Source organism: Mustela lutreola, chromosome 2 (genome assembly GCF_030435805.1).
Source record: "Mustela lutreola isolate mMusLut2 chromosome 2, mMusLut2.pri, whole genome shotgun sequence".
Classification (NCBI taxonomy): Eukaryota; Metazoa; Chordata; class Mammalia; order Carnivora; family Mustelidae; genus Mustela; species Mustela lutreola.
In genome coordinates this window covers 189,285,054-189,312,917 of record NC_081291.1, presented here as the reverse complement: position 1 = coordinate 189,312,917, position 27,864 = coordinate 189,285,054, and positions in this window count along the sequence as shown.

The following is a 27,864-nucleotide window of genomic DNA, read 5'->3' as shown; positions in this document are numbered from 1 at the left end:
TTTATCTCCATCTAAGTTATTTTCAGTTCCTGAAAAGCTTTCCAATTAAAACTATTAAATTCTTACTCATACATCATATATCAAAGCCATATCAGATATCACCTATATTAAGTCCTCTATAAGAAAGACCATTAATCCCTTTGTTTATGCTAATTACATAATGAGAACTCTGCTCAAAATTCAGTTTGTGAATAGTGGTGTAAGAAAGAATTTAGCTGACCTTTGTCTCCAGGAGGAAGGTAAACTCTAAACCCCTTGCATCTATAGAATGTTAAGAATGGCTTCATTATTCATGGTGTACTCCCTTGTACCATACCACATGAGAGACTCCCATATGATAGGTGATTCATAGTGGGTATCCAGATAGTTTCTGCAAAATAAATGATTCAAGATAGGGGAAGGCCATGCCAGGAGGACTACCCATATTCATAGATGGTTGGAGCATTGAGTCATGTAAGGGCACTGGAGATTGAATTCAACTATATAGTAATGATTCAGTCAGTCATGCCGAGTAATGAAACCACAATAAAAATCCTAGACACTGAAGTTAGGTGAATTTCCTTGTTCAGCAATTCTCATGTACTGTCACATCAGTTTGCTTGGAGGAGAGGGAGACTTTATATCTGAAATCCTCCTAGACCTCATCCTATGTCTCTCTTACCTTGACTGGTTCTGATTTGTATACTTTTGCTGTAGTAAAATAGCAATCATAATTATAGCTCCTTTCCTGAATCCCGAGAGTTGTTCTAATGAATCATTAAACTTGAGGGAGTTGATAGGCATCCTCAAATTCTTAGCGAGCTGGCCAGATGTAAGGGAGGCCCTAGGGACATTCAAAGTTGTGCTTGGTGTCTGAAGTGAGGTCAGTCTTGTGGAAGACTCTTCCCTTAACTAAGTTTGGCAAACTCATTGCAGAAACTAAAAAAACAGATTAACCTGGTATATTTCAAAATGATGTTTCCTATACCCACAACAGATAATGTTAAATCAAGACTTATTGGATATGACCCAGAAATCTTTAGGTTAACATAATCCCTCACGTCTTTACATTTGTTTGTTTGTTGGTTGGTTTTTAAGATTTATTTACTACTTGATAGAGTAAGGGGGCGGGTGGAGAGAAAGGGAGAGAGAGAATCTCAAGCAGACTCCCTGCTGAATGTGGAGCCCAATATTGGCCTTGATCTCACAATATTAAGATCATGACTTGAGCCAAAATCAAGAGTTAGTTACTTAACCAACTGAACCACCAGGACATCCCATGCCTCTAAGTTTTGAGATCCATTCCCTCAGTGTATATCTCCAGTTACTTATCAAGTTCTTAAATATTGAAAGTAATTTATTAAATATCTATCATGAATGACAGAGAATATGCCTTTTGCATATATCCATATCCAAATAAATTATGAGTGTATTCAGCACCTTATGAAGACTCCAGGAATATGTCTTTATGTTTTTTTTTTCTTTTTTTTCTTTATCTTTGGCAGTATTTTATTTAAAAGATAGGTACTGACAAATTAAATTTAAAATTTAGATTTTTATTTCAACACAGATATAAATGTCACTTTGACTGGGAATAAAGTTTCTCAGGTACACTTTTAGAACTCTGACATTTCATCTTGTGTAAACATTTCACAAATCCTTGACCTGATCCTATGGATCGTTCTGTAGCAATTGTTCTTTAGTGACAGTTCTTTCAGTGCTCCCACAACTTTGATTGCATGTCAAGAATTTCAATCTGGGGAGAAGTTTTTTTTTCAAGATGATGTCCCTGAATCCAAGACAATAAAACCTATCAACAATCACTTCCATGATGACTGACAGAATTGATTGTCTATCAACATCATCATGGCACTCATCAGAAAGAGCATCTATAGTAGGGTCAGCATCTGTCGTAGTAGGGATTACAATGTTTTTTTCTTTAGCTTTTGTTTACCTATTTATAGGAACCATTGTCACTCTTCTAATCAGTCTGTATTGCCTAATGTGCTTTTAAGAAACAAAGAACTTGTACTTTGCCTCATGCTAAGTAGGCAAAAGTATTTTATGTATGGCACTGACTGAAATAATATCTTATTTCTATATTTTACTACTTTCTGTATAGGACTATCACATATAAAACACTTTGCCTTATTCTTTGGTGGGTGACAAAAGACTTTTTTTTTTTAATAAAATCTGAGGTTGTTTATTATTTAGTTAATAAAAGTGAAATTTAATTCAATTACAGTTGACCCTTGAACAACGTAGGGGTAGGGGGCACTAACCCTCTGTACAGACAGCAATCTGTGTATAACTTTTGATTCCTCCAAAACATAACTGTGAATAGGCCAACTGTTGACCAGAGGCCTTGCTGATAAACTGGACAGCTGATTAACACATATTTTTTATGTTATTTGTATTATAATATATATTTCTACAATAAAGTAAGCTACAGAAAAAAAATGTTATTAAAACCATAAGGAAGAGAAAATATATTTATAATGCTTCACTGTATTTATTGGGGAAAAATGCTTATAAGTGGACCCGTGGGGTTCAAACCAATTTAAGGGTCAATAGTACATTCATCCACAATAAAATGAAGAGTGAAACTAAGTTTTTTAAAGTAACAATTTCCTGTTTTCCTGTGTAATTTCTCAACAATTTCCATGGTTACCTAATTGACGTGGGCATTGTGCACTTAAATGAAACACCCCCACTGAAGTTTTAAGTTCATTCTACATTAAGAGAGAGACATAGCCTAAATTGGTATTCCTCTTGCATTTTATTTTGTGGGCAAAAGCATCTCTTTCTTACTGTAAGCTATTCTCAGGAAACATTTCTTGTCCAGTCATTTTGTTTTTGCAGGAAATCTTTTAGCTTCAGGTAGTAATCAAAACACATTCACTTGCAGTGATTTTCTCTTTTGAAGCAGGCCTTGATGCCAAAGATTTGTCGCTCATGAGTCAGCATATTTTGATGTAAAAAGCAAGTCTGGGCACTGTTCGTTAGAATTAGAAATATGAAGATTAATTATTGAATAGAAGATGAACAAAAATCATCCTCAAACATATTCCATTTGAAGTGCTTTTGTGGACCAATTTTAAATTTATATTACTATACAAATTTTATAATATCTGAGAGGAAAGCTTTGAAGATGACATCACTCTGAGTCAGCTTACTAAGCAATGTGACTCTATAGAGACATTATGGAAGTTTCACACTTTAGAGTAATGCTTTTAGAGTAACATTAACTAATCATGTAATAACTAGTTAAACTAACAACAACAACAACAGAGTAAAAAAAAAAAAAGAAACTCTTGGAAGCCAAGAATCTCACCAAAGAAGACCCAAAGTTAACATACAGACTAAAAGCTAATGTCAAATTGAGATGTTCATTTATGTATTGTATGCCTGTATCTCTTAATAAAAGAATAAGACTAATGTCAATTTGAGGATTTTTATTGCTCTAGGCAGTATGAAAAATGTCTCCTCCTTCTAGCAAGTAATCACTCATATAATAAATAACCATAAAACACTTTACTTCTCTAATATTTTGCTGCCCCAGGCAATCAGCTGTTCTTCCTATATGGTACAGCCCATCATAACAGTTGTGCATGTGCAGTTACAGTGGCTTAATGTAATAGTAATAACAACACATAATATATTCTGACTCACAGCCTTGAAGAATTGCCAAATGCAGGCCAAGATTCTCATTATTTGAATTTTTGCTTTGTAGCTATTAAAAACACCTTTACAGAGGAAATGAATTGTAATATCTAGAATTTAGGGTATGTTTAAAGTATGATGCAATCTGTATTTATATTTTTGATAATTTTGATAATTATGTAGAGGTAACTTATATAAACTCTCCTTTGTTAATGAAAATAATTACTCATTCTAAATATTAAGCAATAGTTATTAGAAATGGGAAATCGATTGCTATCTCCCTTTATCATAAATAAATAGTATTTTTGAATTTTAAGAAAAAAAAGAGGTGAAGTGATAATCCTTGACTTTTATTTGTGAAAAAATAAACTTTAGAAAATTAAATAAATATGATTATAAATGAATTGATACAAAAATATATCCTCATTTCAAAAGAAGCTGAGCAAAAGAGGGACAAACAGCTACTGGACCACGAGGGGAGAATTCGAGAGATAAGTGACACCATAAGACGAAACAACATTAGAATAATTGGGATTCCAGAAGAAGAAGAAAGTGAGAGGGGAGCAGAAGGTATACTGGAGAGAATTATTGGGGAGAATTTCCCCAATATGGCAAAGGGAACGAGCATCAAAATTCAGGAGGTTCAGAAAACGCCCCTCAAAATCAATAAGAATAGGCCCACACCCCGTCACCTAATAGTAAAATTTACAAGTCTCAATGACAAAGAGAAAATCCTAAAAGCAGCCCGGGAAAAGAAGTCTGTAACATACAATGGTAAAAATATTAGATTGGCAGCTGACTTATCCACAGAGACCTGGCAGGCCAGAAAGAGCTGGCATGATATTTTCAGAGCACTAAACGAGAAAAACATGCAGCCAAGAATACTATATCCAGCTAGGCTATCATTGAAAATAGAAGGAGAGATTAAAAGCTTCCAGGACAAACAACAACTGAAAGAATTTGCAAATACCAAACCAGCTCTACAGGAAATATTGAAAGGGGTCCTCTAAGCAAAGAGAGAGCCTACAAGTGGTAGATCAGAAAGGAACAGAGACCATATACAATAACAGTCACCTTACAGGCAATACAATGGCACTAAATTCATATCTCTCAATAGTTACCCTGAATGTTAATGGGCTAAATGCCCCTGTCAAAAGACACAGGGTATCAGAATGGATAAAAAAACAAAGCCCATCTATATGTTGCCTCCAAGAAACACATTTTAAGCTCGAAGACACCTCCAGATTTAAAGTGAGGGGGTGGAAAAGAATTTACCATGCTAATGGACATCAGAAGAAAGCAGGAGTGGCAATCCTTATATCAGATCAATTAGATTTTAAGCCAAAGACTATAATAAGAGATGAGGAAGGACACTATATCATACTCAAAGGGTCTGTCCAACAAGAAGATTTAACAATTTTAAATATCTATGCCCCCAATGTGGGAGCAGCCAACTATATAAACCAATTAATAACAAAATCAAAGAAACACATCAACAATAATACAATAATAGTAGGGGACTTTAACACTCCCCTCACTGAAATGGACAGGTCATCCAAGCAAAAGATCAGCAAGGAAATAAAGGCCTTAAATGACACACTGGACCAGATGGACATCACAGATATATTCAGAACATTTCATCCCAAAGCAACAGAATCCACATTCTTCTCTAGTGCACATGGATCATTCTCCAGAATAGATCACATCCTCGGTCCTAAATCAGGACTCAACCGGTATCAAAAGATTGGGATCATTCCCTGCATATTTTCAGACCACAATGCTCTAAAGCTAGAACTCAACCACAAAAGGAAGTTTGGAAAGAACCCAAATACATGGAGACTAAACAGTATCCTTCTAAAGAATGAATGGGTCAACCGGGAAATTAAAGAAGAATTAAAAAAAATCATGGAAACAAATGATAATGAAAATACAACGGTTCAAAATCTGTGGGACACAACAAAGGCAGTCCTGAGAGGAAAATATATAGCAGTACAAGCCTTTCTCAAGAAACAAGAAAGGTCTCAGGTACACAACCTAACCCTACACCTAAAGGAGCTGGAGAAAGAACAAGAAAGAAACCCTAAGCCCAGCAGGAGAAGAGAAATCATAAAGATCAGAGCAGAAATCAATGAAATAGAAACCAAAAAAAACAATAGAACAAATCAACGAAACTAGGAGCTGGTTCTTTGAAAGAATTAATAAAATTGATAAACCCCTGGCCCGACTTATCAAAAAGAAAAGAGAAAGGACCCAAATAAATAAAATCATGAATGAAAGAGGAGAGATCACAACTAACACCAAAGAAATACAAACTATTATAAGAACATACTATGAGCAACTCTACGGCAATAAATTTGACAATCTGGAAGAAATGGATGCATTCCTAGAAACATATAAACTACCACAACTGAGCCAGGAAGAAATAGAAAGCCTGAACAGACCCATAACCAGTAAGGAGATTGAAACAGTCATGAAAAATCTCCAAACAAACAAAAGCCCAGGGCCAGACGGCTTCCCGGGGGAATTCTACCAAACATTTAAAGAAGAACTAATTCCTATTCTCCTGAAACTGTTCCAAAAAATAGAAATGGAAGGAAAACTTCCAAACTCATTTTATGAGGCCAGCATCACCTTGATCCCAAAACCAGACAAGGATCCCACCAAAAAAGAGAGCTATAGACCGATATCCTTGATGAACACAGATGCGAAAATACTCAACAAAATACTAGCCAATAGGATTCAACAGTACATTAAAAGGATTATTCACCACGACCAAGTGGGATTTATTCCAGGGCTGCAAGGTTGGTTCAACATCCGCAAATCAGTCAATGTGATACAACACATCAATAAAAGAAAGAACAAGAACCATATGATACTCTCAATAGATGCTGAAAAAGCATTTGACAAAGTACAACATCCCTTCCTGATCAAAACTCTTCAAAGTGTAGGGATAGAGGGCGCATACCTCAATATCATCAAAGCCATCTATGAAAAACCCACCGCAAATATCATTCTCAATGGAGAAAAACTGAAAGCTTTTCCGCTAAGGTCAGGAACACGGCAGGGATGTCCATTATCACCACTGCTATTCAACATCGTACTAGAGGTCCTAGCCTCAGCAATCAGACAACAAAAGGAAATTAAAGGCATCAATTATATTGTACAATATTTATTAATGAATGTGCTATAATTTATTTGTGATTTTTATTTATAACATTTTGTTAGTTTTGGGTATACAACATAATGATTCAGTATTTTTACATATTGCAAAATGATCACATAATTCTAATTAAAATGCATAAAAATACATAGTTACAATTTTTTATGTGTGTTGAGAACTTTTAAGATTTACTCACTTGGCAACCTTCACATATATAAAGAATGGTATTATTAACTATGTCACCATGTTGGACATTACATTACCTGTACCTACTTTTATTATAGCTGGAATTTTATACTATTCAAACCCTTTCACCCAGTTTTCCCAAGTCCCAGTTACACTGCCTTTGGCAACCACCAGTCTATTCTCTGTATCAATGAACTCAGTTTTTTTTTTGTGTGTGTGTGTTTTAGTTTATTTTAGATTCCACATAGAAGTGAGAATATATGCTATTTATATCTGTCTGAAATTATTTCATTTAGCATATGCACTCAAAGTTCATCAATGTTGACAAAGTTTTTTTTCTTTTTTATGGCTGAATAGTAATCATTGTATATATATTCTATACCTTTATTCATCCCCTGTTGGACACTTAGATTGTTTTTATATCTTACCTATTATAAATGATGCTGCAAAGAACATGGAGGTATATATATCTTTTTATGCTAAAGTTTTTATTTTCTTTGAATAAATAACCAAAGGTGGAAATTCTGGATCATATGACAATATTATTTTTAATTTATTAAGGAACCTCTGTACTGCTGCATGGTTGCTGCACCCCCACTAAGATATCTGGATGACTATCTTTGCATGTGGCTTTCCAGTTTTCCCAGCATATCTTATTAAAGAGACTGTCCTTTCCCTATTATATAGTCTGAGCTCCTTTGTCATAAATTAATTGACTAAACATCTGTGGGCTTATTTTAGGGCCCTCTATTCTGTTCTATTGATCTACATGTCTGTTTTCATGACAATACCATACTGTTTTGATTACTATAGCTTTGTAATATAGTTTGATATCAGAGAGTGTGATATGTCTAGCTTTGTTCATTTTCTCATGATTGCTTTGGCTTTTTGGCCTCTTATTTTTCCATACAAATTTTAGAATTGTTTGTTCTATTTCTGTGAAAAGTGACATTGGGATTTTGACTAAGATTAAATTGACTCTGTAGACTGGATTGGGTAGACATGTTAGCAATGGTAATTCTTTGAATTCATGAGCACAGAATATCTTTCTATGTGTGTCATTAATTTTTTCAGTGATGTCTTATAATTTTCAGTATAAAAGCTTTACACCTCTTGAAAAACTTTTTGGTTAATTTTATTCCTGGCTATTTTATTTTTTTATGCAATTGTAAATGAAACTGATTTCTTGATTTTTCTTCCTTCTTGTTCATTATTAATCTAATAAGATGCAAGGATTTTGTATATTGATTTTGTATCCTTCAACTTCAGACTTTGATTAGTTCTAACAGCCTTTTAATGAGTTTGCGGTTTTCTAAACATATATAATATTATGTCATCTTCAAATAGAGACAGTTTTACTTCTTCCTTTCTAATTTGGATGCCTTTTAATTATTTTTTATTATTATTCTTGCTAGGACTTCCAATTCTATGTTTAATATAATTGTCCAGTTGAGCATTCTTGTTTCTAATCTTAGAGGGAAAGATTTCAGCTTTTCACTATTGAGTGTAATGTTTACTGTGGCTTACATACATGCATTTAGTATATTGAGGTATGCTCCCTTTATATCAGTTTGTTGCTCATTTTTACCTTAAATGGATATTGAATTTTGTCAAATGCATTTTCTGCATCTACTGAGATGATCATATGATTCTCATTTTTTTTAAATGCATATATCACACTGATTTGCAAATGTTGAACCATCTCTGCATCCCTGGAATAAATCACTCTTAACTATAATCTATGATCCTTTTAATATATTTTTTGTATTTCATTTGTTAATATTTTACTGAGGAGTTTTATATGAATGTTTAGGCACATTGGGCTGTAATATTCTTTTCAAGTTGCATCCTTGTCTGGTTTTGGTGATTCTAGACTTGTAAAATGAATTTTGAAGTCCTCTTTTTTCTTCCAAAGTTTGGAAGATTTTAAGAACAATTGGTATTATTTCTTCTTTAAATGTTTGCTAATCCACCAGGGAATCTATCTGATCCTCGACTTTGGTTTATTGGAAGTTTTTTTTTTTTTTTAAATTAATATTCAATTTCATTTCTTATAATTGATCTGTTCTGATTTTCTAGCTCCTCAGGATTTATTTATAGGTTGGATGTTTTTAAGATTATACCCACCAAGCACAATTTGTTGGTGTATAATCATTCCTAATAATCTCTTATGATTCTTTTTTTTTTTTTTTTTTTTTTAGTTAGGAAGTGTGTATTTTATTTTATTTTATTTTTTATTTTTTATTTTTTTATAATTTTTTTATTTTTTATAAACATATATTTTTATCCCCAGGGGTACAGGTCTGTGAATCACACAGACCATTCTTTATATTTTTTATATCAATTGTAACATCTCCTCTGCATCTCCTCTTTTATTTTATTTGTCTCTCTCTCTCTCTCTTTCTCATGCATTCTTTCTCTCACTCTCTCTGGTTAGTTTAGCTAAAGATTGGCAAATCAGGGCGCCTGGGTGGCTCAGTTGGTTGGACAACCGCCTTCAGCTCAGGTCATGATCCTGGAGTCCCGGGATCGAGTCCTGCATCGGGCTCCCAGCTCCACGGGGAGTCTGCTTCTCTCTCTGACCTTCTAAAGATTGGCAAATCATTTTCATCTTTTCAAAGAAACACTTTTAGTTTCATTGATTTTTTAAAATTTCATTTATTTATTTTAAAGAGAGAGAACAAACAGGGGGAAGGGGAGGGACAAAGCAGACTCCATTCTGAGTGCAGAGCCCAACATGAGACTTGATCTCACAACCCTGAGATTATGACTTGAGCCAAAATCAATAGTTGGATGCTTAATCAACTGAGACACATAATATCCCTTATTGACTTTATTGATCTTTCTTATCATCTTTTTTCCCCTTCCTTCCACTAATTTTCTGTTTTATTATTTTCACCCTTTGTTTCTCAAACTCATCAGTTCCTAATATTAGGTTATTTTTTTTCCTATTTCTTGAGGTAAACATTTTTTACTATAAACTTCCATCTTAGAACTGCTTTTGTTGGATCTCATAAGTATGGCATATTTTACTATGCTGTATTTCCATTTTCATATGGCTCAAGGTACTTTATTTCTCTTGAACTTTTCTTTGACCTATGGTTTTTCCACTAACATGTTGTTTCCTTTCTACATAATAGTAAATTTTTATGTTCTCTTCTTGTAATTGATTTTTAGTTTCATACTGTTGTGGTCAGGAATTATTTGATTTTCAATATGATTTCAATATTCTTAAATTTATTAAGATTTATTATGTGGCCTAACATATTATCTTACATGACATATTATCACACTTAGTTGATCCTAAATATCACTTAGGCAAAGCCTCGTCTCTTGTTATAGTGTTTGTTCTAAAGTTTATATTGCCTCATATAAGCTTTATTTCACTTTACTTTTGATGAAATATCTTTTGCACCCTTTCACTGCTAAATTGTGTGTCCTTATATCTCTAGTGAGTCTCATAGGCAGCATATGAGTGGCTCTTGTTAAAAGTTATTTATTTTAGAGATAATGAACATGAGTGAGGTAGGGTAGGGGCAGAAGGAGAGGGGGAGGGAGAGAGGGAGAGAGAAACTTTAGCATACTCCATGCTCAGCCCCCAACATGGGGCACCATGGAGGGCTCTATCTCATGTCCCTGGGATCATGACCTGAGCCAAAACCAAGCAGTGGGCCCTTAACTGAGTTCACCACCCAGGGGCCCTGCCTGATCTTTTTATCCATTTAGCCACTCTATGTCTTTTGATTTGATAATTTAGACCAAATATATTTAAAATAATTATTGATAGGTATTTATTCCCATTTCATTTTTTGTTTTGTTTTGTAATTCCTCTATCCCATTTGTCTTCTCTTGCCTTTTCTGATTTGATGATTTTCTGTAGAAGCATACTTAGATTGCTTTCTCTTTATTTTTTTTGTATTTACTATAGGTTTTTGTTTTGTGGTTATAATGTGGGTTATGTAAAATTTTATATTAATAGTTGTTTATTTTACATTGATAACAACTTAAGTTTGAAAGCACTCTAAAGCTCTATATTTTTACTCTCTTCCCACCACTATGTTTTATGTTCTTGATACGGCGTATTACATCTTTTTATTTATAAATCCCTTAACAAATTATTGTAGTTACATCTGTGTTTACTATTTTTGTCTTTTAACCTTCACATTAGTTTTGCATATGATTAAGTCATCACCTTTACAATATTAGATATTTGGAACTTTACTATAGATTTATTACCAGTGAAATTTATATTTTCAGATATTTTCTTAATACTAATTAACACTCTCTCTCTCTCTTCTTTTTTTTTTTTTTTCAGCTTAACTTCTTTTAACAGCTTTTGTAAGACTTGTCTACTGGTAATTGATTGCTTTAGTTTTTGTATGTCTGGAATACTCTGTTTCTCCAGTTCTGAATGACAGCTTTGGGGTAGCATATTCTTAGTTGGATTTTTTTCTTTATTTTAGTACTTTGTATATGTCATGCTATTTCCTCTGGTATGCAAAATTTCTGCTAAATAATCTACTGATAGTCTTATTGGGGTTCCCTTATATATAGCAAATTGTTTTTATCTTGCTGCTATTAAGATTTTTCCTTGTCTAGAACTTCTGACACTTTAATTATAATGTGCCTTAATATGGGACACTTTGGGTTCCTCTTATTCGAGTCTCTATGGGTTTTCTGAATCTGTATGTCCTTTCCTTCCCCACACAGATTAGGGGAATTTTTAGCTATTATTTCTTCAAATAATTTTTCTGTCTCTCTTCCTTTTTCTGGGAACCCTATAATGCAAACATTAGCCAGCTTGATATTATCTCATAAGTCCTTTAATTTATCTTTACCTTTTCTCATTCTTTTTGCTACTTTGATTGGATAAGTTCAGCTGTGCAGTCTTAGAGGTCACTGATCCTTTCTTCTATTCATCTATCTGTTGAACTTCTTTAGTGCATTTTTCAAGTCAATTATTGTATTGTTAGGTCTGTGCTTTCTCTTTGCTACTCTCTTATATTTTCTCTTTGTTGAAGTTCTACAGTATTATATTCTTATTCTCCTGATCTCATTGAGCATCTTTATGAACATCATTTACTCTTTATCAGGTGAATCACTTATCTTTATTTTATTAAGGAGTCTGTCTGAGGTTTTATCTTGTTTTTTTCAGAAAATATTCCTCTTTATTTTGATTCTCCAGTTTTACTTCTCACAGTCTTGACGAAGTGATCTCATGTAAGAGATGAAACTATTTATTCATCACAGCCCTTACTATTGGTTTTCTATGAAACCTTTGTGATTGTCCAAGCAAACTATTTTATTTTCATTGGCTCCCAAATGTTGAGGGTGTGATATGACCTAATAGTGTCCCAGAAAGGAAGTTCTTAGCATCTAGATTTTGGCGATTTGGAGCCAGATCCTCAAGCAAAAGTTTCTGAAGTATGCAAATATATACAGTCCTGTGAGATCATCGACCTAAGTCCCACAAGTCACCAGAATGGGCAACCTAGAATTGTCTCCTATGTAGCAGCCACAAAACTTGGAGTGCCAAATGAGTGTACAAGTTCCATTCTAAGATATGCCAACAACCTGGAGTGAGACAGATGGAGAGCACAAAGATGGCATCTACCAGCACTGATTTCCCTGAGGTGTATCTTAGTAGGACCCTATATGTGTGCTATACCAAAAACACTTTCCCCCACACCAAAACTCCAGAAGAGGCAAATAGGCCTTTTCACAGAAAGACTGGGTGTATGTTTTAATTTACTTTCTATGTAGTGTACAGGATGGTAGTTAGTCAAGAACTATCTCTCCATCTGTTATAGGTCCATGGCACTCAGGGATATAAGCCTCACTGGCCAGGAAACCAGGTTATCAAGGGGCATTCTCTTGGCAACATCACATAAACTGTGGCAACAGGTTAAAACAAATGTGGGGGAAAACCAGACCCATGTACAAGCTTTTCTCTGGGAGATACTGGCATTCTAGATCATTGCTGAAAGAGGATACAAATATAGAACTTGTCCTCTGAGATATTTAGAGAGGATTATATTAGGTCACTAGATATGTGTTCAATTCTAAGCCTGACTCCTTGGTTCATAGCTATGAAGATAAGCTAATAAACTTTTTTCAGAGAATATTTGGACATCTCTGTATTTCTGCTTGCTGTACACTAAGGGATGGTAACCAGTCCAGAACTGTTTCTCCATTTGTCAGTCTCATAGGACCCAGGAATGAAATCCCCACTGGCCACCAGAGCCAGGCAATCAAAGAATGTCTTTTAGGTAGCAGCCACAAAAACCTTAGGCACAAGATGTAAAAATCAGGGCACAAGAGGTATATAAAACTCTCTTCCAGGACACACTAACACTCTAAAGAGTGGCAAAGGAAGAGTGCAAAGATTGCATCCATCCTCTGAGGTCTATGGAAAGAATTACAGTCAGAGGGAAAGTGCAATGATGACGTCTACTGGCTTCTGTTCCCTGGGAGTGCCTCAGTAGTTCCCTAGGTGTGTGCCAAATCAGAAGCCTAACACTTAGGCCAAAGCTCTGGGGCAAGCAAATAGGTCTTTTTCACAGAATAGCTGGAGGTGTGTTTCAGTCTTTTGTCTCCACAGTGCCCTGGTGGTAGTAATCAGCCAACAAATATTCCTGATTTTTATATTCCTGTGGGATCCAGGAATGCAATCAAGTGTGGTATCCCTTGAGAGGCAGTCACAAAACAGTGACACCAGATATAAAAAGGGGATCATCAGACACATTTAAAAGCTCTCTTCTGTAAGATGCTGTTATTCTGATGTTCAGAAGAGGGAGAGCACAAAGATGATAAACACCAGTATACACACACGCACACACATATATTATTGTTGTTATTATTATTATTATTATTACTTAGAAGATGACACCCAATTTTGGAGCTGAGCAGATAGCACAAAAATGGTGTCTGCCAACCTCTACCCCTGGAAAGTGCTCCGAGATATGTGTTAAATTAGATGCTTAAGATTTTGACTGACACTTTAAGGAAAAAAAAAAAAAAAAAAACCAGAAACCAAAACTTCTTTCACACAAAGTCTGGGTACTTTTCAAAAGACTGCCTAGCACAGAGGTAGTCTTTTGGCTGCCTAGGGGTAGATGAGTCCTCACCTAGGTCCATTAAGAATTATTTCTCAGTTACAAAGAAAGGGAGGGTCTTGAGCCCCACTGGATTTTACTTTTTTCCCAAATTTTTATTTAAATTTTAGTTAACATACAGTATAATATTAGTTTCAGGTATAAGATTTAGTGTTTCAACACTTATATACAATACCTAGTGCTCATCATAGAAAGTGCTCTCATCATACCCTCATTTATTTAATACCCCCTCCCCCCGACTTCTGGTAACTATCACTTTGTTCTCTATAGTTGGAGTCTATTTCTTGGTTTTCTTCTCTTTTTCTTCCCTCTTTGTTCATTTGTTTTGTTTCTTAAATTCAACAAATGAGTGAAATCAAAAGATATTTATCTTTCTCTGGCTGACTGATTTTGTTTAGCATAATATTCTCTAGCTCTATCCACATTATTGCAAATGGCAAGATTTTCATTGTTTTTATGGCTGACTAATATTCCATTGTATATGTATGTATGTCTTTTCATTCATTCATCAGTCAATGGACATTTGGACTGGTTCCATAATTTGGCCATTGTAAATAAGGCAGTTATAAACATTGGGGTGCATATATCCTTTTGAATTAGTATTTTTGAGTAAATACTTAGTTGTGCAATTGCTGGATCATAGGGAAATTCTGTTTTTAATTTTTTGAGTAACCTCCATACTGTTTACTAGAGTGGCTACACCAGTTTGCATTCCCACCAACAGTGTAAGAAGGCTTTTGCCATCTGAACAAATGTGAGGTAGCATTCCATTGTAATTTTGATTTGTATTTCCCTGATGATCAGTAATTTTGACTATCTTATCATGTGTGTGTTACCCATCTGTATGCCTTTGGAAGAATTTTTAGTAATGTTTTCTGCCAATATTTTAACTGGATTATTTGGTTTTGGGGTGTTGACTTTTAAAAGTCCTTTATATATTTTGGATACTAACCCTTTTTGGATATGTCATTTGCACCTGTCTTCTCCCATTCTGCCTGTTACCTTTTAGTTTTATTGATTGTTTCCTTTGCTGTGCAGAAGCTTTTTATTTTGGTGTAGTCCCAATAGTTTATTTTTGTTTGATTCCCTTGCCTCAAGAGACTTATCTAATAAGAAGTTGTATGGTTAATGTCAAAGAAGTTATTGCTTGTGTTGTTCTCTAGTATTTTAGTAGTTCTCTGTATCACATTTAGGTCTTTAATCCACTTTGAACTCACTTTTGTGTATGGTGCAACAAAGTGGCCCAGTTTCATTATTCTGCATGTTGCAGTTTTCCCAATATCATTTGTTGAAGAGACTGTCATTTTCCATTGGATATTCTTTCCTACTTTGCCAAAGATGACCTGATAATATAGTTGTGGATTCATTTCTGGGCTTTCTCTTCTGTTCTATTGACCTATGTGTCTATTTTTTGTGTCAGTACCATGCTTTTTTTTTTTTTTTATTTCAATGCTTTATTTAAATTCTAGTGCATTAACATCTATGGTAATTGGTTTCATGTATAGAATTTTTTTTTTAATTTTTTATTTTTTATAAACATATATTTTTATTCCCAGGGGTACAGGTCTGTGATGTTTCCTCATTTATACATAACACCCAGTGCTCATCACAATAAGTGATATATTTTTTTAACGATTTTATTTATTTATTTGACAGAGAGAGAGATATCACAAGTAGGCAGAGAGAGAAGGGGAAGCAGGTTCCCTGCTGAGTAGAGAGCCTGATGCGGGGCTCAATTCCAGGACCCTGGGATCATGACCTGAGCCGAAGGCAGAGGCTTTAACCCACTGAGCCACCCAGGCACCGCAATAAGTGATATTCTTAATAGTCATGTCCCATTTAGCCCATTCTCTGGCCACCTCCTTACATTAACCCTCAGTTTTTTCTCTAAGAGAGTCTCATTGTTTCCTTTTTTTTCTCCCTTCTCTTGTGTTCATCTATTTTGTTTCTTAAATTCCATGGATGAGTGAAACTGTCTTGATCACTACAGCTACGTAATATAACTTGAAGTGCAGAACTGTGATGCCTAGCTCTTTTTGTTTTGTTTTGTTTTCTTTTTGTTTGTTTGTTTGTTTGTTTGTTTTTTCAAGATTGTTTTGGCTGGGCACCTGGGTGGCTCAGTCAAGCATCTGCCTTAAACCCAGGTTATGATCTCAGGGTCCTGAGTCCAACCCCTGCATCAGGTTCCCTGCTCAGTGGGGTCTGTTTCTCCCTAACCTTCTGCCCCTCCCCACTTCTCATGGTTTCTCTCTCTCTCTCTCTCTCCCTCTCTCTCTCTCTCTCTTTCAAAAAAAAAAAAAAAAAGATTGTTTTAGCTATTCAGATTCTCTGTTATGATTCCATACAAATTTTTAACATTGTTTGCTCTAGCTCTGTGAAAAATGCTGGTGGTATTTTGATAGGGATTAAATTAAATGTATAGATTGCTTTAAGTAGTATAGATATTTTAATATATTTGCTCTTCTAATCCACAAGTCTGGATTTTTTTTTTCATTTATTTATGTCATCCTCATTTCCTTTCATCATTATTTTAAACTTTTCAGAGTAAAGATCTTTTACCTCTTTACTTAAGTTTATTCCTAAGTATTTTAGGAATGTAAATGGGATTGATTCCTTGATTTCTTTTTTTCTGCTGCTTCACTTTTGGTGTATAGAAATGTAATAGATTTCTGTACATTGATTTTGTGTCCTGTGACTTTACTGAATATTTTTTATCAGTTCTAGCAAGTTTTTGGTGGAGTCTTTTTATATAGGGTCTTTCTATATAGAGTGCCATTCATTTGCAATTAGTGAATGTTTGACTTCTTCCTTGCTGATTTAGATGCCTTTTATTTCTTTCTGCTGTCTGATTGCTGTGGCTAAGACATCTAGTACTATGTTAAATAACAATAATGAGAATGGATATCCCTGTCTTGCTCTTCACTGTAGAGAAAAACTCTCAATTTTTTCCTCATTGAAAATGATATTTGCTGTGGTTTCTCATATATGGCCTTTGGGATGTTGAGGTATATTCGTTCACTCTAACCCTACTTTGTTGTCGGTTTTTATAATGAACGGATTTTGTACTTTGTCAAATATTCTTTCTGCATCTATTGAAAAGATCATAAAATACTTTTCCTTTCTTTTATTAATGTGGTATATCACACTGATTGATTTGCAAATACTGAACCACCCTTGGGCCCCAGAAATAAATTTCACTTGATTGTGGTAAATAATTATCTTAATATACTGCTGGATTTCATTTTCTAGTATTTCATTCAGAAATTTTGTGTTTATGTTCATCAGGAATATTCAACTTTGAATCTCTTTTTTAATGGAGTCTTTGTCTTGTTTTGGTATCAGGTTAATGCTGGATTCATAGGATGAATTCAGAACTTCTCTTCAGATTTCTATTTTTGAAACTTTTTACTCTGCTTTAAATGTTTGGTAGAATTCCCGTTGCTAGCCTTCGGACCCTGGACTTCTGTTTTTTGGGAGATTTTGCTTACATGATTCAATTTCTTTGCTGGTAATTGGATGGTTTGAATTTTCCATTTCTTTCTGTTTAAATTTTGGTGATTATGTATGTGTAAAAATGTATCCACTACTTCCAGGTTGTCCAATTTATTGGGATATAATTTTTCATCATCTTTTCTTATAATTGTTTGTATTTCTTTGGTGTTGGTTATGATTTCCTCTCTATCATTTGTGGTTTTTATTTATTTGGTTCCTTTCTCCTTTATTTTTGATAATTCCAGCTAGGGGCTTATCAATTTTATTAAAATTTTCAAAGAATCATCTCCCGGTTTCATTGATCTGTTCTATTAGATTTTCTGTATGTTTTTTTGTTTGTTTGTTTGTTTTTCAGTTTCTGTATAATTTCTTTCTGTTCTAATCTTTATTATTTCCCTTCTGCTGCTGCCTTTAGGCTTTTTTTTTTTTTTCTTCTAGATCCTTTAGGTGTAAGGTTATGTTTGACATTTTTCTTGCTTTTTGAAGTTGGCCTTTTTGCTATATGCTTCCCTCTTCAGAATACTTTTACTACATCCTGAATGTTTTAGACTGTCCTGTTTTCATTTGTTTCCATATACTTTTTAAATATATTCTTTGATTTACTTACTGATCCATGCATTGTTTAGTAGAATGTTGTTTAACTTCCATGTATCTATGGTCTTTCCAAATTTTTTCTGGTTGTTGACTTGAAGTAAAGTGGTCATAAAAGATGCATGGTATAATCTCAAACCTAAGTCCTTGTTGAGGCCGATTTGTGACCCAATATGAGATCTGTTCTGGGGAATGTCTCATGTGAACTTGAAAAGAATGTGTATTCTGCTGATATAAGATGAAATGCTCTGAATAGATCTATTAAGTCCATTTAGTCCAGTGTGTCATTTGAAGCCATTGTTTCCTTGTTGATCTGATTACATGATATGCCCATTGCTCTAAGAGGGATGTTGAAGTCTCCTGCTATTATTGTATTATTATCAATGAGTTCCTGTATGTTTGTTATTGTTTTATATATTTTGTGTTGCTCCCATGTTGGGGGCATAAATATTTATAATTATTGGATCTTGTTGGATAGTCCCCCTGATTATGATATAATGCCCTTCTTCATTTTTTGTTATAGTCTTTTATTTAAAATTGAGTTTATCTAAGTATTGCTCCTCCTGCTTTCTTTTGATGTCCACTTGCATGATTAATGTTTCTCCATCCTATCACTTCCAATATGAAGGTGTCTTTAGGTCTCAAATGAGTATCTTGTAGGCACCATATAGATAAGTTTTTTGTTTGTTTCTTTGTTTGTTTGTTTTTTGTTTGTTTTTTATCCATTCTGACACCTTTTGTCTTTTGCTTAGAGCATTTAGTCCATTTACATGCAGAGTAATTACTGATAGATATGTATTTAGTGTCATTTTATTACTTGTTTTGTCATTGTTTCTGAATACTTTCTCGGTTTCTTTCTTATCTTTGTCACTTTTGGTCTTTCCTTTCCACTCAAAGAGTTCCCTTTAATGTTTCTTGCAGGACTGGTTTAGTGATCATGAACTCCCTTTGTTTCTGTTTGTCTAGAAAATTATTTATTTCTCCTTCTACTGAATGATAGTCTTTTTCAATAGAGTATTCTTGGCTTCTGGTTTTTCTCATTCAGCACGTTGAAGATATTCATGCAACTGCCTTCTGATTTGCCAAGTTTGTTGAGAAATCTGCAGCTAGGCATTTGGGACTTTCCTTATAATTTAGGGATTTCTTTTGTCTTGCTGCTTTTAGGATTTTTTATTATTATATTTTACAAATTCGATTACAATTTGTCCTTGTTAGGATAATCTTTTGTTGATTTTGATAAGAGTTCTCTGTGCTTTCTAGATCTAAATGCCTGTTTTCTTCCCCAAATGAGGGAACTTTTCAGCCTTAAGTAAAATTTCTGTCCCCTTTTCTCTCTCTTCTTCTGGGACTCCTATTCCTATTATATTAATGTTATTATATTTGAGGGAGTCTCTGTGTTTCCTAAGTCTTTTCTCATGTTCTTTCTCTCTTTTGTTTATCTTCACTGTTTAACATTATTTTCTCCTTTGCATAATTTATCCATTCCTCCACTTCTTCCATCTTTGTGTCCTTTGCATCCAATCTGTTTCAAATCCCAGTCATTGTAATTTTCAGTTCTATATTTTTTTTAAACTCTTAGCTCTATGGTAAGGACCTCATAGAAGTCTTCCATTCTTTTTCTCAGACCCAGAAAGTTCCCTATTGCTTTAAATTCTCCCTCAGGCATATTGCCGATATGTGTTTTGCTCAGATCTCTGGCTATGAGCTTGTTTCATTTGAGATGAATTCCTCTGTCTTGGCATTTTGTGAAAGTTGCTGTCTTCTCTTTGCTAGAAAAGCCTATTATGTTTCCCACTCCTGACAGTAATGGCTTTATGAAGAAGTGGTCATACAGTGCCCAGGGCCTGGCACATTAGAGTGTTTCTGGTGTGTGCTGCCATTGTATTTGGTGGCTTAATCCTTCAGGCCCTTTGTCTGCACAGGCTCTCCTTGACTGCAGTGTGCAGTGTTTGATCCTTGACCAGAGTAAGACGAGTTTTAACTAGGTGTGCTCATCTCTGCTTGTTAAATGAGACCTGATATTATTTTACTAGAACTGAAGCCCTGTGTAATTGTCTGGTTGGGAGACAGGATGTGTACAAGGGTTTCTGGTCTTCTGGGGAAGGTGCCCGCTGATGTAGGACTGAGACAAATTTGACTGGGAAGGGAAGTACTTGCAGAGTGCAGAGACATGGGACCTAGTCTAAGCAGATCAGGCAGCTAGTACTGGTACTGTGGTGTTTACCACAAGTGGTTAGCTTTGTTTTTAAGCTTGGGAGCATTAAAGGAAAATGGCACTAGTCAATTCTTTGGTCCCTAGAGAGGGGGTTCTCCATGCTTGCTTCTTCCAGGAAAACACTCCAAGAAGAGTGAACAATCTCCCCTCTGTGTGTCTCAGGCATTCTTCAGATCACTGTTTAAAAAAAAAAAAAAAATCACTGTTTCCATGCTCTCTGCCTCTGGGTTATTTATCTGTCCTCTCCAGAAGCAGCATACTGTCCTTTGGACTCTATCATAGTCAAGCCTGTTGACTTTTAAAACTCCAAATTTTGGGGACATGGTGTTGGCAGGGGATTTCACTGGTCTTCCTGGGGATGGTCTTGCCATGTAGGGAATGAGGGGGAGGTTGAGGAAGCAGGGCCACCATGCCAGAGCATGGGGTAGAGCAAACAGGCTAGGCATCCAGTGTCTGGGCTGAGCTGTCCTTCACAGCTGGTTCTACCATTGAGGGATGAGGGAAGGAATGGTAACCACTAGCTCCTTTCTCTCCAGAGAGGTGTCTCTGTGAATGCTCCCATTGGCTTTTACAGGTAGATGCTTTGGAGGCTTGTTTCTCATGTACAGTTCTTAAAAAGTGGGTGTTCCAATATGGGATTCAACTCTTTTGCCCCTCAGAAAGAAGTTCCAGATTTGAGATCCGTGCCAATTGTGGCTCACTATGCTGGGGTGGGCTTTACAGGGAGATTGCATTTAGCATTTACTACATTCTTGGGTATAGGTTTTTCCTTGTTTTATATGTAGGAATTGCTCAGCTAGTTTTCTTTCTTGTTTGTTTGTTTTAATAGAGGAAATTGTTTCATATGTAGCTACAGATTTGGTATGCCCATAGAAGGAGGTGAATTCATAATCTTCCTACCTCACCATCTTGAACTGACCATTCTTTGTTTTGTTTTTTTGTTCTTTATTTTCTTTTTTTTCCCCCTTTTCTTTTCATTAGATTATAAGTGCTTGCAAGATATGGCCCTGTTTTATATCACTTATACTTAATTTTCACAAAACATGCATTGATATTTGATTGTCCTAATGATATCAATGATTATGGCAATCATTGCAAATAGGTTGCTGAATTTAGAACCAGACACGGTATTACCTAAGTTATCTATGTGACAGCAGGCCTTCTTGTACTTGAGAAAGTGGATATTTCATTAAGGAATAGCATAATAATAATTAAGATAGCACTGTAATAATGACTAGTCAAAATATAATCTATAGCCAGAGTCTCGCAAAGTAACAAGAAGGAAGAAAATGTCCCATTTTTCTTTTGTTAATATTAATAGAATGGATCAAAGAACAAATTCATTCCTGTAAATAGAATTACTCACTGGGACCTAAAAAATTTCAGAGATTTCAGAGAAGTAAAATTATCCCCTCAGAAGTATACTATTTCTGAGTAATTGAGAATATGTCTCCACCCATGCCCAAAATATGATGGCATTATAGGAATACTTTTATTATGAACTATATATACAATAGGTAATTATGTCTATGTCACAAACTTGATTTTTCTATTCTTAAATATGTGAAAGAAAGCAAAAGGACTTATAATGTTATAATGACAGATGGTTCACAAAATATATCATAGTTCAAATTTCTAATACCTGAAAACATCTATCATCTATCTTCAATCTTTGGGGTCTACAATTTAAGATTTCCAGAACTCATTAAAATGTCAAATTTCAAAGTAATTTTTCTTACTTGCAAAATCTCTGTACTCATTGAAAATCAGTTATTTAGTTTCTTTTTTTTTTAAATGAAGAATAAGCAAAAGAAAAAAAAATGTTGTTCTTTGAATGTAAATGTACTGTCAAATCACCCACTATATGTTAAGAATGTTGAAAAACTATTTTACTTATGAGGAACATTAAGTAAAACTAGGAGGGATATAAGTTTATAGCAATACATCAGAGCAAGTATTACCTATGTTTTAAAACATAAATTTATGTTTTCTTATACAAAATACCACTTAATATAGGTTACATATTTCTTATACTTTCTGACTTTATCCACATATTATCCATTCATCAGAGAATGAGTTGAAGAAACACTCAATAATATATGCTTTCAAATTATAGAAATTCATTTTAATTCAACTTGTGGTACTGATAGTGGAAATCATGAAAGCATGACTTTATGGTGTTTATCATGACATAAAAATTTAAAATAAAAATGTAGAAACCAACATGATGTTATAAAACTATACACACATACACACACATGCACACCAGAATAATTAATTCCAGGAATTATACAGTGAGTATTTACAGTCCATATTCTTATACATTGAACGTGGATTGGAACAGGAAGCTCCACTTCACATAGAACTCATGAACTATCTTCACATACACAAATACAGGAACACATCAGATAAACTCAAGGTTTTTTTAATTTCTTTTCACATAGTAACAAATGATACTTTTTTTTTTTTAGATTACTGAGGTATAATTAACAAATAAAAATTGTATATAATCCAGATGTACAACTTGATGTTTCAATCTATGTATATGTTGTGAAATAATCTCTATTATTCTCTATAGTCTCTATATTTAAGCTAATTACCATATCCATAATTTTATATAGTTACTATTTTATTGTTCATTTGCTTTTTTGTGGTGATAACAGAAGATCTACCCACTTATCAAATTTAATGTATACAATACAGTACTGTTAACTATAGTCACCTTGCTATGCATAGATGTTCAGAACTTATTCAGCTTGCATGATTGCAGTTCTGTATCCCTTGATTAATTTCTCCCCATTTCTCCCTCCTCCCATTATATATAATTGACTGGAGCTAGTTATATGGTCTCTCCTAATTATGTAAGACCTGAAAATATAGGATTGCGATATTTAGTATGCATTAATGACTCTGACAAAATAGGCAAAAAAACTGAGAAGAAATGAAATTATGTTAACAATGATTAACTCCATCTAGTTAGACTACAGATGACTTTAAAAAAATAGTAACTTTTTGTTTTTAAAAAGTACTTTTTAGCACTTTTAAAATTTCCTAACTTAGCAGCTATATAAGAACAAGCTATAATACATTTTATTTTTATTATTTAAAAAGTTATAGTGGGGTTTCCACATTGGCAAGCTTATTCATATGTCCGTTCGGCTACTATAAATAACTTAGAATGATTTGTAGGAAAAACACCTTATTAATATTTGAACCCAAGATTGCCTACATTTGTGAACAAACAATTAAGTTGGCTGGAATTGAATTTGCTATGATACCAAAACATAGATGTTCAATAGCTAAATATTATTTACTTAAACAAATATATAGTGCCTTTTCTACTCAAGGTTATCCTCTAACCACTCCTATTCAATGACCTACAAAGTCATCCAATCCTCTGAGCAACTCTCTGAAATAGGTATAATCTCACAGTACCTACACAAGACATAGAGAATGATAAATTGCCCAAGATTATACAGATAGGAGCACGATTAGAATTTGAGGTTAGGCAGTAAGGTTCCAGAATATATTAACCATATGCTGCTGAATCATAAAGTTTGAGAAATGAATTTTTAAAAATCCCATCATATAGATAATATTTTTTTTGGAGTATACAGTTCAGAAAAAAAGGTAACAGTTAATATAAAGTGAAAATGAAATTGATAGTATAAGTAGAGACAACACTTACCTATAAATATGAAGAATTATGTTTTTTTTTTCTTAAGGATAGAATAAAAGAACAAATGAGAACAAGGCAACAAAAAATTTTTAGGTAAAGACAAAAGATGTGAGTATCCTGAAAGTGAGTGTAGTAGAAGACTTATGCATTTAAGGAAGGTCTTAAAAAGGAGGTCGGGGTACCAGGTGGTGGATATTATAGAGGGCATGGATTGCATGGAGCACTGGGTGTGGTACAAAAACAATGAATACTGTTATGCTAAAAATAAATTTTTAAAAATTTAAAAAAAGGAGCCATACAATGAAAAAAAAACAAACTGATTAAAAATGGGCAAAGTACTTAATAAACATTTCTCCAAAGATTACACACACACACACACATATGTGTGTATACACACACACACACACACACACACACACACACATATATATATATATATATGTAACTGAGGTATAATTAACAAATAGAAATTGTATATAATCAAGATGGTATATATATATATACCATATATGTGTGTGTGTGTGTGTGTGTGTGTGTGTGTATGGCTATATATATGGAGATACATAGGGAAATATATATACACATACAGTACACATATATACACAGCCTTCTGAAGTATCAGCACCACCGTTGAATATATGGCAAGAGTGTTTGAAGGAATAAGAAAATTAGTCAGAAAGACTACATATCAGTGAATTTAAATCTAGGTCTGCTTCAGTTTGAAGTACTTTTAAGTATATTGCACTATAGCAACTAAAAATAGACAAAAGGAAAATATGTATGGGGTAAAATGATAATTAAATAATTTAATGATTGTTAAAGAATGACATAAACTTCATGAACCTAAAATTGTTCTCTGCATGTGATTCTGACATTTGACATGACAATTTCATCTAATGTTGACGAAAACTAAAAGTAATGATTCAAATAATGAGAAATAGTCCTTGTAAGAACTAGTTAAGCCACCAACTGACAAAATGCAGCAAGAAAGTATATTGTGATGGCAAGTCAATACCAACTTTTTTTTATATGATCCAGATTCTTCTAAAAACATTTTATGATAGAGGACTTAAAGGTTTGGCAATCTGAAATTTTGTGTCAAGATAAATTGAAGGGCTCTCAGCTGGCTCAGTTGGTGGTGTGTGCAACTCTTGATCTTGGGAGTTGTGAGTTCAAACTTCACACTGGCTGTGGAGCACCCCCCCACACACACACACACAAGTAAAACTGAAAGGTGTTATATTTTTACAAAGTTTCAAAAAGCAAATCAAGAAATACTGTAGATATTTTCTCAGTTTGTATAAAATTAGGCATTAAGTTGTTTTATGTGCTACTGATTCCTGTATTTTTTATTTAATTTATAAAAATTCAGATCCTCATATATTTTGAAAGTTCATAGTCAATTGAATGCTTATGTGAAACCCTTTCATATTTAATAAGCACAATACAATGCTGCAAAAATAATATTACTAAAGTATTTTCTATTAAGACTTTTAAAAAATGTTTTTGAATATTTTTAAGGTATTACTTGTTTATTTGACAGAAAGAGAGTGAGTGAGAAAGGGAACACAATCAGGGAGCAGGGAGAGGGAGAAGCAGGCTTCCTGATGAGCAGGGAGCCCAACAAAGAACTCAATCATGAGCTGGGATCATGACCTGAGCTAAAGGCAGATGCTTAACCATCGGAGTTACCCAGGCATCCCTATTTTAGAGAGAGAGAGAGCATGTACATGAGCATGGGAGTGAGGGGCAGAGGGAGGGGGAGAGAGAGAAAAAAATCTCAAGCAGACTCTCTGCTGAGCACAGAGCCTAATGTGGGTCTCCATGTGAGGCTCAACCTGGGCCTTAATCTCCCAACACAGGGATCATAACCTGAGCTGATATCAAGAGTTGGATGCTTAACTGACTGTGCCACCCAGGCACCCAAGTTTCTATATTTTTTTAAATATATTTCTACACTTATTTGTGTTCCTTCAAATTTATTTTTACAGCATTTGCTCATGACAATGAAGGGGCTTTAGAATATATTTATTTATATATCTAGGTTGGAAACATCATTTACAATGAGAAAGTTTATGTACTTTCTGTATTTAAATGATACCATGTTATAGTCAAGTAATATATAACATTTAAAAGTACCATATAACAGGCATGCAGTAATTTTCCAAAAATAAGTGAATAGCTTAATGACTTAATTGAACTCCCATATCACCACCATCCAGGTCAAGAAATAGAATATTGCTTTATAGTTGAGACTAACAAATATTTTTCTGTAAAAATACATTCACTTTAAAACACAATCGTTATGCGAGTTGAATTTAATTCCTCTTCTAAGGAATTTTTGAAATATTGTAGCTAACAATTTACATGAAAAAGTATATAAATTTCAAACAACGTGCATTTACAAGTTCTTGTTTTCCCTGCAGGAAGCCAAAAAAAATTCATTCAAAAAATTAAAAATTTGTCTTGTTTTCTCTAAGAAAAATATTTAACCTACTGTGGCAGGGAATATACTCCTGCCACAGTATTTAAGCTTACCATTTATTATTATATCAGCAGAATTACAGGACAATGATCCCTCAGATCAGTTTTTAATTGTGATTAGAAATTATTCACTAACAGTCACTCAAGTTGCAAACCTAATAGAGAGAAATGGATCCATTTTCCATTCCAAATAATGACAAAATTATAGAAGAAAATAATGAAAAAGGAGATAATAAATTTATGCATAAATTACTGAACCCAGGAAATTCTGGAATTGATGATTCTGATGATATTGATTAAAGGGTCAGATGAATGGTAAATCTTGTTTATTATTGTTCAATTAAAAAGGCACTTCTGAGTTCAAATGGCAAGGAATTATCAATGTGTTGTCTATGCTTTCTCATATAGTTCTTTGCTGTCAATTGTGTTAGACTACTCTCTTTGCTTAGAAAATATTTCATCAATTTCATCTTCCCCTTTCCTTATGTAATATACAACCTTTAGATCAAAATATGTTAATCTAGTCTCTATAGTCTTGATGTGCTTTTAAGTCATTTTTTTTTCAGGTTTTCTATTTTTTTTTTTAACATATAATGTATTATTTGTTTCAGGGGTACAGGTCTGTGATTCATCAGTCTTACACAATTCACAGCACTCACCATAGCACATACTCTCCCCAATGTCCATCACTCAGCCACCCCAACCCTCCCACTCCCCTTCCCTCCAGCAACCCTCAGTTTGTTTCCTGAGATTGAGTCTTTCATGGTTTGTTTCCCTGTCTGGTTTTGTCTTGTTTCTTTTTTCCCTCCCTTCCCCTAGGATCTTCTGTGTTGTTCCTCAAATTCCTCATATCAGTGAGATCATATGATAATTGTCTTTCTCTGATTGATTTGTTTTGCTCAGCTTAATACCCTCTAGTTTCAGCCACATTACTGCAAATGGCAAGATTTTGGTGGTGGTTGTGGTTGTTGTTGTTGCTGTGATGGCTGCATGATATATATATATATATATATATATATATATATATATATATAACCAAAAACATTTGGTTAGGTTTGACTTTAAAGTAGAAAATAGATCCAAAATAGCCAAACTATGGCAAGAGCCTAGAAGTCCACCAACAGAGGAATGGATAAAGAAGGTGTGATATTACATACACACACACACACACACACACACATACACAATACATATATATATAATATATATATATACACAATACATATATATATTTTATATATATATACACACACATACTTATAAAAACACACACATGCATACATATATGTATATGATATGT